General features: G+C 42.2%; 2 non-coding genes across 2 annotated transcripts; one reads left to right on the forward strand and one right to left on the reverse strand.

Moving 5' to 3' along the window:
• Positions 1-1,842: 1,842 nt before the first annotated feature.
• Trnas-uga lies at positions 1,843-1,917 on the reverse strand. The gene has a single exon. It is a non-coding gene; the product is annotated as a tRNA-Ser (tRNA).
• A 289-nt stretch (positions 1,918-2,206) lies between these two features.
• On the forward strand, positions 2,207-2,281 carry Trnas-uga. The gene has a single exon. It is a non-coding gene; the product is annotated as a tRNA-Ser (tRNA).
• Positions 2,282-12,592: the final 10,311 nt, after the last annotated feature.

The following is a 12,592-nucleotide window of genomic DNA, read 5'->3' on the forward strand; positions in this document are numbered from 1 at the left end:
ATTAGGGACACTGTTGCTCCTGGGGTATCGGCGAGGACCATTCGCAACCGTTTCCATGAAGCTGGGCTACGGTCCCGCACACCGTTAGGCCGTCGTCCGCTCACGCCCCAACATCGTGCAGCCCGCCTCCAGTGGTGTCGCGACAGGCGTGAATGGAGGGACGAATGGAGACGTGTCGTCTTCAGCGATGAGAGTCGCTTCTGCCTTGGTGCCAATGATGGTCGGATGCGTGTTTGGCGCCGTGCAAGTGAGCGCCACAATCAGGACTAAATACGACCGAGGCACACAGGGCCAACACCCGGCATCATGGTGTGGGGAGCGATCTCCTACACTGGCCGTACACCACTGGTGATCGTCGAGGGGACACTGAATAGTGCACGGTACATCCAAACCGTCATCGAACCCATCGTTCTACCATTCCTAGACCGGCAAGGGAACTTGCTGTTCCAACAGGACAATGCACGTCCGCATGTATCCCGTGCCACCCAACGTGCTCTAGAAGGTGTAAGTCAACTACCCTGGCCAGCAAGATCTCCGGATCTGTCCCCCATTGAGCATGTTTGGGACTGGATGAAGCGTCGTCTCACGCGGTCTGCACGTCCAGCACGAACGCTGGTCCAACTGAGGCGCCAGGTGGAAATGGCATGGCAAGCCGTTCCACAGGACTACATCCAGCATCTCTACGATCGTCTCCATGGGAGAATAGCAGCCTGCATTGCTGCGAAAGGTGGATATACACTGTACTAGGGCCGACATTGTGCATGCTCTGTTGCCTGTGTCTATGTGCCTGTGGTTCTGTCAGTGTGATCATGTGTGATGTATCTGACCCCAGGAATGTGTCAATAAAGTTTCCCCTTCCTGGGACAATGAATTCACGGTGTTCTTATTTCAATTTCCAGGAGTATATATATATATATATATATATATATATATATATATATATATATATATAGCCTTCTTCATAAGGTGCTTTATGTTTTTAAATGTTTGAGTTATGACAAAACTTTTCTAATGCGCTGATTTTTATCCACTTGGTAACTAAACGTGAGGTTCAACGAAAAACGAACACGTTTAAAAGCAAAAAGATTTTTAAAACCTAAAGATGACAGCAGTCTGCCCAAACCTGTCATCTTAAATGAGATAAAATTTTATGCTTTATATGCTGAGGAATGTTTTCTAGCAAGTAAATACACGTCAGTCCTTCAGTATTCTCAAAAGGAGAAAGTTCAATGAAGAAGCAATTTGCTACTCTAAAATACTTTCACGCAAGATCTTGTCTCACTATCTTCTCTGTACTATACCATCACAAGAGACTGTATGCATATGAGAGAAATTATTTTGGAATGACTGGACGATGCATCAGCACCGCGCTCACGCAACACGGACGGTGTTGCACGGCGTTTGACATTTTGAAATGAAACTACTGTGAGCTCCGTATTTAACGATGCACATACAGGGAAAAACAGCGATGCTAGTGCCATGTCGTTCTTAGGACGCCCGCACCATGTATAGGCACAGAGCAGTCTTTTTGCATACTACACGTAAAACTTGAGTCAGACATTTCGAGCAAAGTGGCGCTGTGGTAGGGCACGTATTCAGAAGGACGATGCTTCAAATACTCATCCAGCCATAAAGATTCAGGTTTTCCTTGATTTCCCTAAATCATGGCAGCGATTAAGCATTTTCAAGGGGACTCACTTGCAAGCCTATGGAAATCCGGACGCATTGTCTTATCTACATGTGGCTCCGGACATAACACACTACAAACAAGTCGTTCTTCCTTTCTATCAATGACTTCCAGTTGTGGTGCAAACGTTCACATTAAACTTTCTGGCAGATTGTGTGCCGGACCGAGACTCGAACTCGGGACCTTTGCCTTTCACGGGCAAGTGCTCTACCAACTGAGCTACCCAAGCATGACTCACGCCCTGTCCTCACAGCCTTACTTCTGCCAGTACCTCGTCTCCTACCTTCCAAACTTTACAGAAGCTCTCCTGCGAACCTTGCAGAACTAGCACTCCTGGAAGAAAGGATATTGCGGAGACATGGAAACATCCCCCAGGCTGTGGAAAAGCCATGTCACCGCAATATCCTTTCTTTCAGGAGTGCTAGTTCTCCAAGGTTCGCAGGAGAGCTTCTGTAAAATTTGGAAGGTAGGGGACGAGGTACTAGCAGATGTAAGGCTGTGAGGGCGGGGCCTGAGTCATGCTTGGGTAGCTCAGTTGGTAGAGCACTTGCCCGTGAAAGGCAAAGGTCCCGAGTTCGAGTCTCGGTCCGGCACACAGTTTTAATCTGCCAGAAAGTCTCATATCAGCGCACACTCCGCTGCAGAGTGAAAATCTCATTCTGGACATTCACATAACTTTGTGTACTAACATACTTACCACTTCCGGCCTCCTTCTGTTGACAGATACATTCATCCATTTCTAAAGATTGACCACAGAGATCACCAAACGCCACAGTGTTGCACGACTAATGGATGCAGCTGTTGTAGGAGTGCGTGCAGACTCTGAGTACTGCCGAGTCATCATTATCAGGCATTTCGGACTCACATCTTCTTTATGCTGCACAAAAGCATAGTGAGCGATCCACACCAATAACCTAAATGGACGTCACATCTGTTTAACAGTACAGGCGCAGAGACACAGAAGAGCTGATACTGTCTTGCCTGCTATGTCCTAGTTGCAATAGACATTCGTGGATTGCTTTTATAAGAATATTGAACTTATTGCAGTATTAGATCTGAAGAACGTAAAAAGAAACTCAAAAAAAGGAAAATCGGGTAATACCGCACAACAGTCTGTATGAGAAAAAAGTTCTTTTTTTTTCTAAACTCTAGCGCTACAGTCGTGGTAACTAAAGTGCGCCGGCCGGGGTGGCCAAGCGGTTAATGGCGCTACAGTCTGGAACCGCGTGACCGCTACGGTCGCAGGTTCGAATCCTGCCTCGGGCATGGATCTGTGTGATGTCCTTAGGTTTGTTACGTTAAAGTAGTTCTAAGTTCTAGGGGACTGATGAGCTTAGAAGTTAAGTCCCATAGTGCTCAGAGCCATTTGAATCATTTGAACTAAAGTGCCACTGCAGTTTGTACTATGGAGACAGAAAACCGCACATGCATATTTTGAATCAATTAAGAGTGCATTGTGGAATGGCATTAAGTTATACATGTCTAGTGAGTTTTCCCGCTCTCAGATCTAGTGTTCGGAGTGTTGTATTCTTTTTCGTAAGCAAAAAATTACATTTTTATTGTATCTTCAGATACTAGTAATACTGTACTCTTTTTCTACACGCGTCTGAAGTTCGCTAAACCTCTGGATACTGCAGTAGTGAGTACCACAGTACAAATTTCAGTTCAAGAGGAGCGGTAATTTCAAAAACGAATAATCACAGCTGTGGGGCAGACGAACGCAGTTAGAAGGAAGGTAACTGTGAAGGAGTCTTAGGGAGTAGTTTTTTTTGGTCATCAGTCTACTGACTGGTTTGATACGGCCCGCCACGAATTCCTTTCCTGAGCTAATCTCTTCATCTGAGAGTAGCACTTGCAACATACGTCCTCAATTATTTGTTTGACGTATTCCAATCTCTGTCTTCGCCTACAGTTTTTGCCCTCTACAGCTCCCTCTAGCACCATGGAAGTCATTCCCTTATGTCTTAGCAGATGTCCTATCATCCTGTCCCTTCTCCTTATCAGTGTTTTCCACATATTCCTTTCCTCTCTGATTCTGCGTAGAACCTCTTCATTCCGTACTTTATTTGTCCACCTAATTTTCAACATTCGTCTATAGCACCACATCTCAAATGCTTCGATTCTCTTCTGTTCCGGTTTTCCCACAGTCCATGTTTCACTACCATACAATGCTGTACTCCAGACGTACATCCTCAGAAATTTCTTCCTCAAATTAAGGCCGGTATTTGATATTAGTAGACTTCTTTTGGCCAGAAATGCTTTTTTGCCATAGCAAGTCTGCTCTTGATGTCCTCCTTGCTCCGTCCGTCATTGGTTATTTTACTGCCTAGGTAGCAGAATTCCTTAACTTCATTGACTTCGTGACCATCAATCCTGATGTTAAGTTTCTCGCTGTTCTCATTTCTACTACTTCTCATTACCTTCGTCTTTCTCCTATTTACTCTCAAACCATACTGTGTACTCATTAGGCTGTTCATTCCGTTCAGCAGATCATTTAATTCTTCTTCACTTTCACTCAGGATAGCAATGTCATCAGCGAATCGTATCATTGATATCCTTTCACCTTGTATTTTAATTCCACTCCTGAACCTTTCTTTTATTTCCATCATTGCTTCCTCGATGTACAGATTGAAGAGTAGGGGCGAAAGGCTACAGCCTTGTCTTACACCCTTCTTAATACGAGCACTTCGTTCTTGATCGTCCACTCTTATTATTCCCTCTTGGTTGTTGTACATATTGTATATGACCCGTCTCTCCCTATAGCTTACCCCTACTTTTTTCAGAATCTCGAACAGCTTGCGCCATTTTATATTGTCGAACGCTTTTTCCAGGTCGACAAATCCTATGAAAGTGTCTTGATTTTTCTTTAGCCTTGCTTCCATTATTAGCCGTAACGTCAGAATTGCCTCTCTCGTCCCTTTACTTTTCCTAAAGCCAAACTGATCGTCACCTAGCGCATTCTCAATTTTCTTTTCCATTCTTCTGTATAATATTCTTGTAAGCAGCTTCGATGCATGAGCTGTTAAGCTGATTGTGCGATAATTCTCGCACTTGTCAGCTCTTGCCGTCTTCGGGACTGTGTGGATGATGCTTTTCCGAAAGTCAGATGGTATATCGCCAAACTCATATATTCTACATACCAACGTGAATAGTCGTTTTGTTGCCACTTCCCCCAATGATTTTAGAAATTCTAATGGAATGTTATCTATCCTTTCTGCCTTATTTGACCGTAAGTCCTCCAAAGCTCTTTGAAATTCCGATTCTAATACTGGATCCCCTATCTCTTCTAAATCGACTCCTGTTTCTTCTTCTATCACATCAGACAAATCTTCACCCTCATAGAGGCTTTCAATGTGTTCTTTCCACCTATCTGCTCTCTCCTCTGCATTTAACAGTGGAATTCCCGTTGCACTCTTAATGTTACCACCGTTGCTTTTAATGTCACCAAAGGTTGTTTTGACTTTCCTGTATGCTGTCTTCCGACAATCATATCATTTTCGATGTCTTCACATTTTTCCTGCAGCCATTTCGTCTTAGCTTCCCTGCACTTCCTATCTATTTCATTCCTCAGCGACTTGTATTTCTGTATTCCTGATTTTCCCGGAACATGTCTGTACTTCCTCCTTTCATCAATCAACTGAAGTAATTCTTCTGTTACCCATGGTTTCTTCGTAGCTACCTTCTTTGTACCTAGGTTTTCCTTCCCAACTTCTGTGATGGCCCTTTTTAGAGATGTCCATTCCTCTTCAACTGTACTGCCTACTGCGCTATTCCTTATTGCTGTATCTATAGCGTTAGAGAACTTCAAACGTATCTCGTCATTCCTTAGTACTTCCGTATCCCACTTCTTTGCGTATTGATTCTTCTTGACTAATGTCTTGAACTTCAGCCTGCTCTTCATCACTACTATATTGTGATCTGAGTCTATATCTGCTCCTGTATACGCCTTACAATCCAGTATCTGATTCTCTATCTGTTCAACTTCAGCTTGCGACGTCGGCATGTATACCTGAACTATCGTTGTCGCTGTTGGTCTGCTGTCGAATCTGATTAGAACAACCCGGTCACTGAACTGTTCACAGTAACACACCCTCTGCCCTACCTTCCTATTCATAACGAATCCTACACCTGTTATACCATTTTCTGCTGATGTTGATATTACCCGATACTCATCTGACCAGAAATCCTTGTCTTCCTTCCACTTCACTTCACTGACCCCTACTATATCTAGATTGAGCCTTTGCATTTCCCTTTTCAGATTTTCCAGTTTCCCTACCACGTTCAAGCTTCTGACATTGCACGCCCCGACTCGTAGAACGTTATCCTTTCGTTGATTATTCAATCTTTTTCTCATGGTAACCTCCCCCTTGGCAGTCCCCTCCCGGAGATCCGAATGGGGGACTATTCCGGAATCTTTTGCCAATGAGGAGATCAGCATGACACTTCTTCAATTACAGGGCACATGTCCTGTGGATACACGTTACGTGTCTTTAATGCAGTGGTTTCCATTGCCTACTGCATCCTCTGTCGTTGATCATTGCTGATTCTTCCCCCTTTAGGGGCAATTTCGCACCCGTAGGACAAGAGAGTGCCCTGAACCTCTATCCGCTCCTCCGCCCCCTTTGACAAGGCCGTTGGCAGAATGAGGCTGACTACTTATGCCGGAAGTCTTCGGCCGCCAATGCTGATTATTTATCGAAATTTAGGCAGTGGCAGGGATCGAACACGAGACCGAAGACGTTCTGATTATGAATCCATGACGCTACCCCTAGACCACGGGCACCTGCTAGGGAATAGTAGCGGGGAAAAACCAAGGCAAAGAGGCTGCAGGAAAAACATGAATAAATCGAAAAAGAAATGGTCGTGGGAAGGACTGACTCAACATGCAGAAAAGGCAAAACAACCTTCGATAAAATTTAATGTAAGGTGCAATATTAAGACTGCAATGGGAATGTCATTGATAAACGCAGAGGATAGAGAAGATATGTGGAAAAAGTACACTGAAGGCCTTTATGAGATAGAGGACTTGCCTCATGACGAAATTAGAAGCCATATCGAAGACATAGGGGATGCAGTGTCATAGACAGAACTTAAAAGAGCTTTGGAAGGCTTGATATCAAGTAAGGCAGAAGAGGTAGATAACATTCCAACGGAATTTCTAAAATCATTGTGTGAAATGTCAAGAAAAGACTACTCACGTTAGTCAGTATAATGTATTAGACTGGACACATACCATTACATCTGCTGAAAAAAATCATCCACACAGTTCAGCCGATAGCAAGGGCAGTTGTGAAAACTATCGCACGATCAGTTAACATGTCAGGCATGCAAGTCGCTGACAAGTATTATATATCAGGGAATAGATAAGAAAATTCAAGATATGTTGCATGACGATTAGTTTTGCTTGAAGGTGGGTTTTGGCGCCAGAATGGCAGTCCTGACGCTGCTGTTTATAATGGAAGCACGACTGAAGAAAAATCGAAAGAAGATTTGTTGACCTGAAAACAGCATTCCACAGCGTAAAATGGTGTGAGATATTCGATATCCTTGGCAAAATAGCAGTAAGCTACAGGGAAATATGGGTATATACAATATGTACAAGTAGCAGGACAGAATGGTAGGACTGGAAAACCAAGAATCAAGTGCTGGATTAAGAATTGTGTAAGTGAGGGATGCAGACTTTTCCATTAATGTTCAATCTGTATCGCGAAGAAGCAATTACGGAAATAACAGTAAGGTTAAAGGGTGGGATTAAAATTCGGAGTGAAAGAATATCAATAACAAGACGCGCTGATGACATTTCTATCCTTAGTGAATGAGAGAAAGAATTACAGGATCTGTTGAATGGAACGAACAGTCAATGAGTATAGGAAGAATGTTTTCACACGTTAAAATCTCTTGCGAGGATTGTGTATTTCATGCAGTTAATGTATATTCTTGTGGCATTGTAGTCTATAATTCTTTTAAGTTACGTTTCAGCGTATTATTTAGTGGAAAATTGCTCAAATACAACCTCGCGAAAAAATATTGTAATTTCATAAGAACTTGTGTCCGTTATTACCCAACTCTCTGCTATACACGCATTCAAAGGGTTCTTTTATTATGATAACATATAATGTTACATTGTGAAAGTTAACTGTTGTCTTGTAATTTGAAAGACATACCCGCTCTTTGCGTACGTTACTTGTCGACATTATTCACAAGCCGTCTGTCCGAGGACATGTTACATCTTCGCCGAACAGGTTCAAATAGCTCTGAGCACTATGGGACTTAACATCTGAGGTCATCAGTCCCCTAGAGCTTAGAACTACTCAAACCTAAGGACATCACACACATCCATGCCCGAGGCAGGATTCGAACCTGCGACAGTTGCGGTCGCGCGGTGCCAGAGCGAAGCGCCTAGAACCGCTCGGCCACACCGGCTCGCCGAACAGGAAGGAGCAAGGATTTGTTTTAGCAACGCTCGTAAATGTGTTGACTGAAGCGAGTGTCCAAGCCACAGCAACGTAGCAAGATCAGTCCTCATAAATGAACAGCAGAAAAATAGATCCAGGTACGCAAAACTAACAAAAACACACAATTTCCATTCATATACAAACCAGACACAGCTAGGGACAAGCTTAATATTATGATGACATGGTACAATAATTTCGACCTGTGGCTGATTTCGGTTAGCAGCCGGACACACAAGATGTAAAATAAAAGGAAAAAAATCCTGAGGATGGATACAATTGTGGTGAAACACTTTTGGTTGTTCTAACAGAACTATAATTTGCGTCCTTGCATAAAGGTGGAGCCACATTTATTCATTTTAAGCGCTAAACAAAAATTTTGAAGCAACTTTGAAACTGATTTACAATCACTTTTTAGTAAAGCCAGTGTGTAACGCTATTTGCGTCAAAATATTCTGTCACAATGGTTAAAATTTCTCAAGCGCAACGCTTCCATCATTATTATTATTTATTATTATTATTCGTTACAGTCAACTTTGGACTACGCTAAGCATCAGTCATTTCTTGTGCTTTTTCTTGCGTTCTTCCCAGTACTTCTTCATTTTTTTCTGAGTGGGCTTCCTTACGTTCTTGCGACCAGGTTGTTCCCGTCTTCTTTGATTGCGTTCGGGCTTTGAATCCCTGTATTTTGTTGATGGCATTCCTATATTCCATTCTGTTGTAAACTGTCTCTGGTATAATGTTCATTTCTGCAATGTCTTCTTTTACTTCTTTCAGCCAGTTAATTTGTGTCTTTCTGCTTTCCATGTATTCCAGGATTTTCTTTGCCGTTCTTTCTGGTGCCATTCTTTTGACATGCCCATAGAAACTCAGTCTTCTCTTTTTAAAGGATGTTGTCAGTTTTTCAATTTTCTCGTATAACTCTTTATTGGATCGCAATTTATAATCCTGTCCATCCTTTTTAGGTCCTAAGATCTTTCTCAGTATTTTTCTCTCTTTTATTTCCAATTTCTCCAACAGACGTTTTCTGTTCAGTGGGATGCATTCAATCGCATACAAACTTTCTGGTTTTATTACCGCATTGTAGTGCCTGAGCTTGGCATTGATGGAGATCGACTTTTTATTGTATACATTTCGGCATAGCTGGTATGCCGTTTCCATCTTTATTGCTCTTTCCTGTAGTGAAACATTTGGTAACCCTGTCGGTGTAATCCATTCCCCTAGATACTTAAATTTATGAACTCTCTTAATTATTCCATATTTAGTTTGCAATGTCTGTGTTGGGTCTGTTTTGTCCTGTATCATCAGTTCTGTCTTTTCATACGATATTTGTAGACCTGTCTTCTCAGCGATCTCATGCAGCACTTCTATCTGAATCTTTGCTGTTTCGATGTCATCTGCCAATATTGCCATGTCATCAGCAAATGCCAGACATTCAATTTTTGTTTTATTTCTTCCTAACGTTATCCCATTTTTCACTCCAGCTTCTGCCATCTTCTTTCTCCATTCCCTGACCACTTTTTCAAGGACAATGTTAAACAACAGCGGGGAGAGCCCATCCCCTTGTCTAACACCTGTTCCAATTACAAACGGTTGTGACAATCTACCCAAAAACTTCACTTGCGATTTTGTTCCCGTAAGGGTTTCCTGGATTAGACTTTTGCTTTTATCATCAATCCCAAATTCTTCTAATGTGTTAATCAGAGTTGGTCTATCAATAGAATCATATGCTTTTTTGAAGTCTATGAATGTAATTACTAGATTTTTCGATGTGCGTGCGCGAAGTTGTATTATGGAGAGTAGACTGAATATCTGTTCACTGCATGATCTTCCTTTTCTAAACCCAGCCTGATATTCACCCAGTTCTTTCTCTACCTGATTTTCAATCCTGTTTTGTAGTGCCTTGGATAGGATCTTATAGGCCACTGATAACAATGAGATACCTCTGTAGTTATTTGCATTTGTCTTGGCACCCTTCTTATGTAACGGATGAATCAATGCTGTCTTCCATTCCTCCGGAATCTTCTCTGTATTCCAAATCTCTTCAAACAGCGCCTCGAAATTATTTATTAAGTTTTCTCCTGCGTATTTCAGTAGTTCCGCGACTAACGAATCTTTACCAGATGCTTTATTGTTTTTCAATCCTTTCAAGATCTCTTTAATTTCTTCTTTATTAGGTGGTTCAGAGTCTGGTAGCTTATTCTTAGGCTTCTCAAATGTCAAGGTTTCATCAGGTCTTTTGCAGCTTAGCAGCGTTTCAAAGTAGTTCGCTAGGTGTTGGCAATTTTGTTCCACGCTGGTGATCAGATTTCCTTTTTCATCTTTGAAGCAGAGTGTCGGTGGTTTATATCTTGTTATTGTAGTTCTGAATGTTTGAAAGAAATTGCGTGTATTATTCTTAGAAAATTCATCTTGTATTTTCTGTATTTGTTGTGTGTCATATTTCCTTCGTTCACTTTTAATGATTTTCGTCGTTTCACGTCTTTGCGTTTTGAACTGCTCCCAGTCAGTTGGCCTTTTGGTTGAGTTGTATTTCTCCCAAGTTCTGGCTCTTTTCTGTAGTGCTTTCTCACAGACCTCATTCCACCAGGGATGCTTTTTCTTTTTGGTTAGTAAAATTGTTTGTTCTGCTGCGTCTCGTATTGAGGTTGCAATTTCTTCCCATTTGTGACTTTTGATTTTATCTGTCTTTTCCTTGTAGTCGTCTAAGACTTGCTGATTGAGCATTAAGTCCTGTACTCTGTATTTGGCTATTTTTGTTTCGTCACTCTTGTGACTTCTTTCTGGTGTTAATTTCATCTTAATTTTGGTCAGATAATGGTCAGAATCAAAGTTGGCCCCTTTCACCACCTGTACATCTTGAATGTCCCTTGAATTATCATAACTTATTGCCACGTGATCAATCTGGAACTCGCCAAGTAATTTGTTCGGTGATTTCCATGTTGTTTGTTTTTTGGGATTCTTCTGGAATTTAGTTGTCATAATGTTCAATTTGAATTTCTCACAAAACTCTACTACTCTCTGGCCATTCATGTTAGTTTTAGTGTGTGCTGTAAACCTCCCTGTGCTTTTTGATAATTCGTTTCTTCCAATTTGTGCATTAAAGTCTCCTAACAGAATTGTAGTGTGTTGCTCAGGGATCTTCCCTATTGTTTCTTCCAGTTCCTCCCAAAATGTCTGCACTTTCTCTGGATTTTGTTGGTTGTCTTTATTTATTGGTGCATGGGCATTTATAAGTGTGTACTTTTTATTTTTATTTCTGAATGTTATCAATGATATTCTTGGTGATTTAGATTTAAATTCTAGTACCTTAGTAGAAAATGAGTTATGTATCACAAATGCTGTGCCATATACCCGAAGACCTTTTGTATTCTTTACTATCTGTGCTGGTTTCCCTTTATAAATCCTGTACTGGTCTGCCTGTACTGTATCCTCATCTGGGTATCTTGTTTCTTGTATAGCCAGAACTTTTAGTTTGTGTTCATCCATTAGTTTTGTCAGTTCTTTTTGTTTACCTGTTCTCAGCATTGAGTTCACGTTCAGTGTTCCTATGAACGTTTGATGTCTGTTCCTATGTTTAGCGTTAGGGATCCTAGGACCCTCCGACTGGTCTGTTGCGCAATGATGCTGGGCCCCCGGATCCGAATGCCCAGCTTCGGCGGTATTACCACCACGGGGAGGAAACTTTCTCATTGCACCTTCCATTTCTGATACTTGGTTAAAGCTGTTGTTTCCAGAGGTATACACCTCCTTCCACTAAGACTTAGTTCGCTACACTAAGAAGTTAATTCAGGCCGCTCCTCTGGAGTACAGACGCCTTTCGCAGCCGCTTCTCTGAAGTACAGACGCTGCTGATTGAAGATAACTCTTCCGCTCCAAAAGCCGTTGGGACATATAGTGTCTTCTTCCGCCTTCTGGACCGTTGGTTAATCTTCACCTCTACCGCCAGTTCCGCCGTTCCGATGATCTTCATCTCCGCCTTCACTGCCGTTGAGGTCTTCACCGTTACCCTGGCAAGGGACCCTTACGAGGTACTATCACCCGGGCCAGGTGAACCAAGGTTTTTTAACGAGGTTGTTACTCCTCCCCCTCCTCCTTTTTCAACCGGGCTTGGGACCGGCTTTGGCTTCCATCATTAATGTATTTTTACAAGAAACATTAACTAATGTTAGCAAGGAATTCTGAAAAGCTGCCGAGTGCTTGGTGTAATGAGGTCCATTTTGCAGATGGAGACTCGTAAGATCAAGAGATTTCCCATTTGTACGATTCTAACCTACGTAGCCAAGAAACGCGATGTTTCAACTCTAACGTTTACCTACGAAAAGCTGGAGAGATATTCCTCGTTATGCAAGGCACTGTTTGTTCGTCACTTTTGCATAATGCGGAATATCGTTCCCATTTTTTCCCCCATCAATTCAGGCAAGAGATCAGCGTCAACTTCCAAAAGGATGAT

Source organism: Schistocerca americana, chromosome 7, assembly GCF_021461395.2.
Source record: "Schistocerca americana isolate TAMUIC-IGC-003095 chromosome 7, iqSchAmer2.1, whole genome shotgun sequence".
NCBI lineage: Eukaryota > Metazoa > Arthropoda > Insecta > Orthoptera > Acrididae > Schistocerca > Schistocerca americana.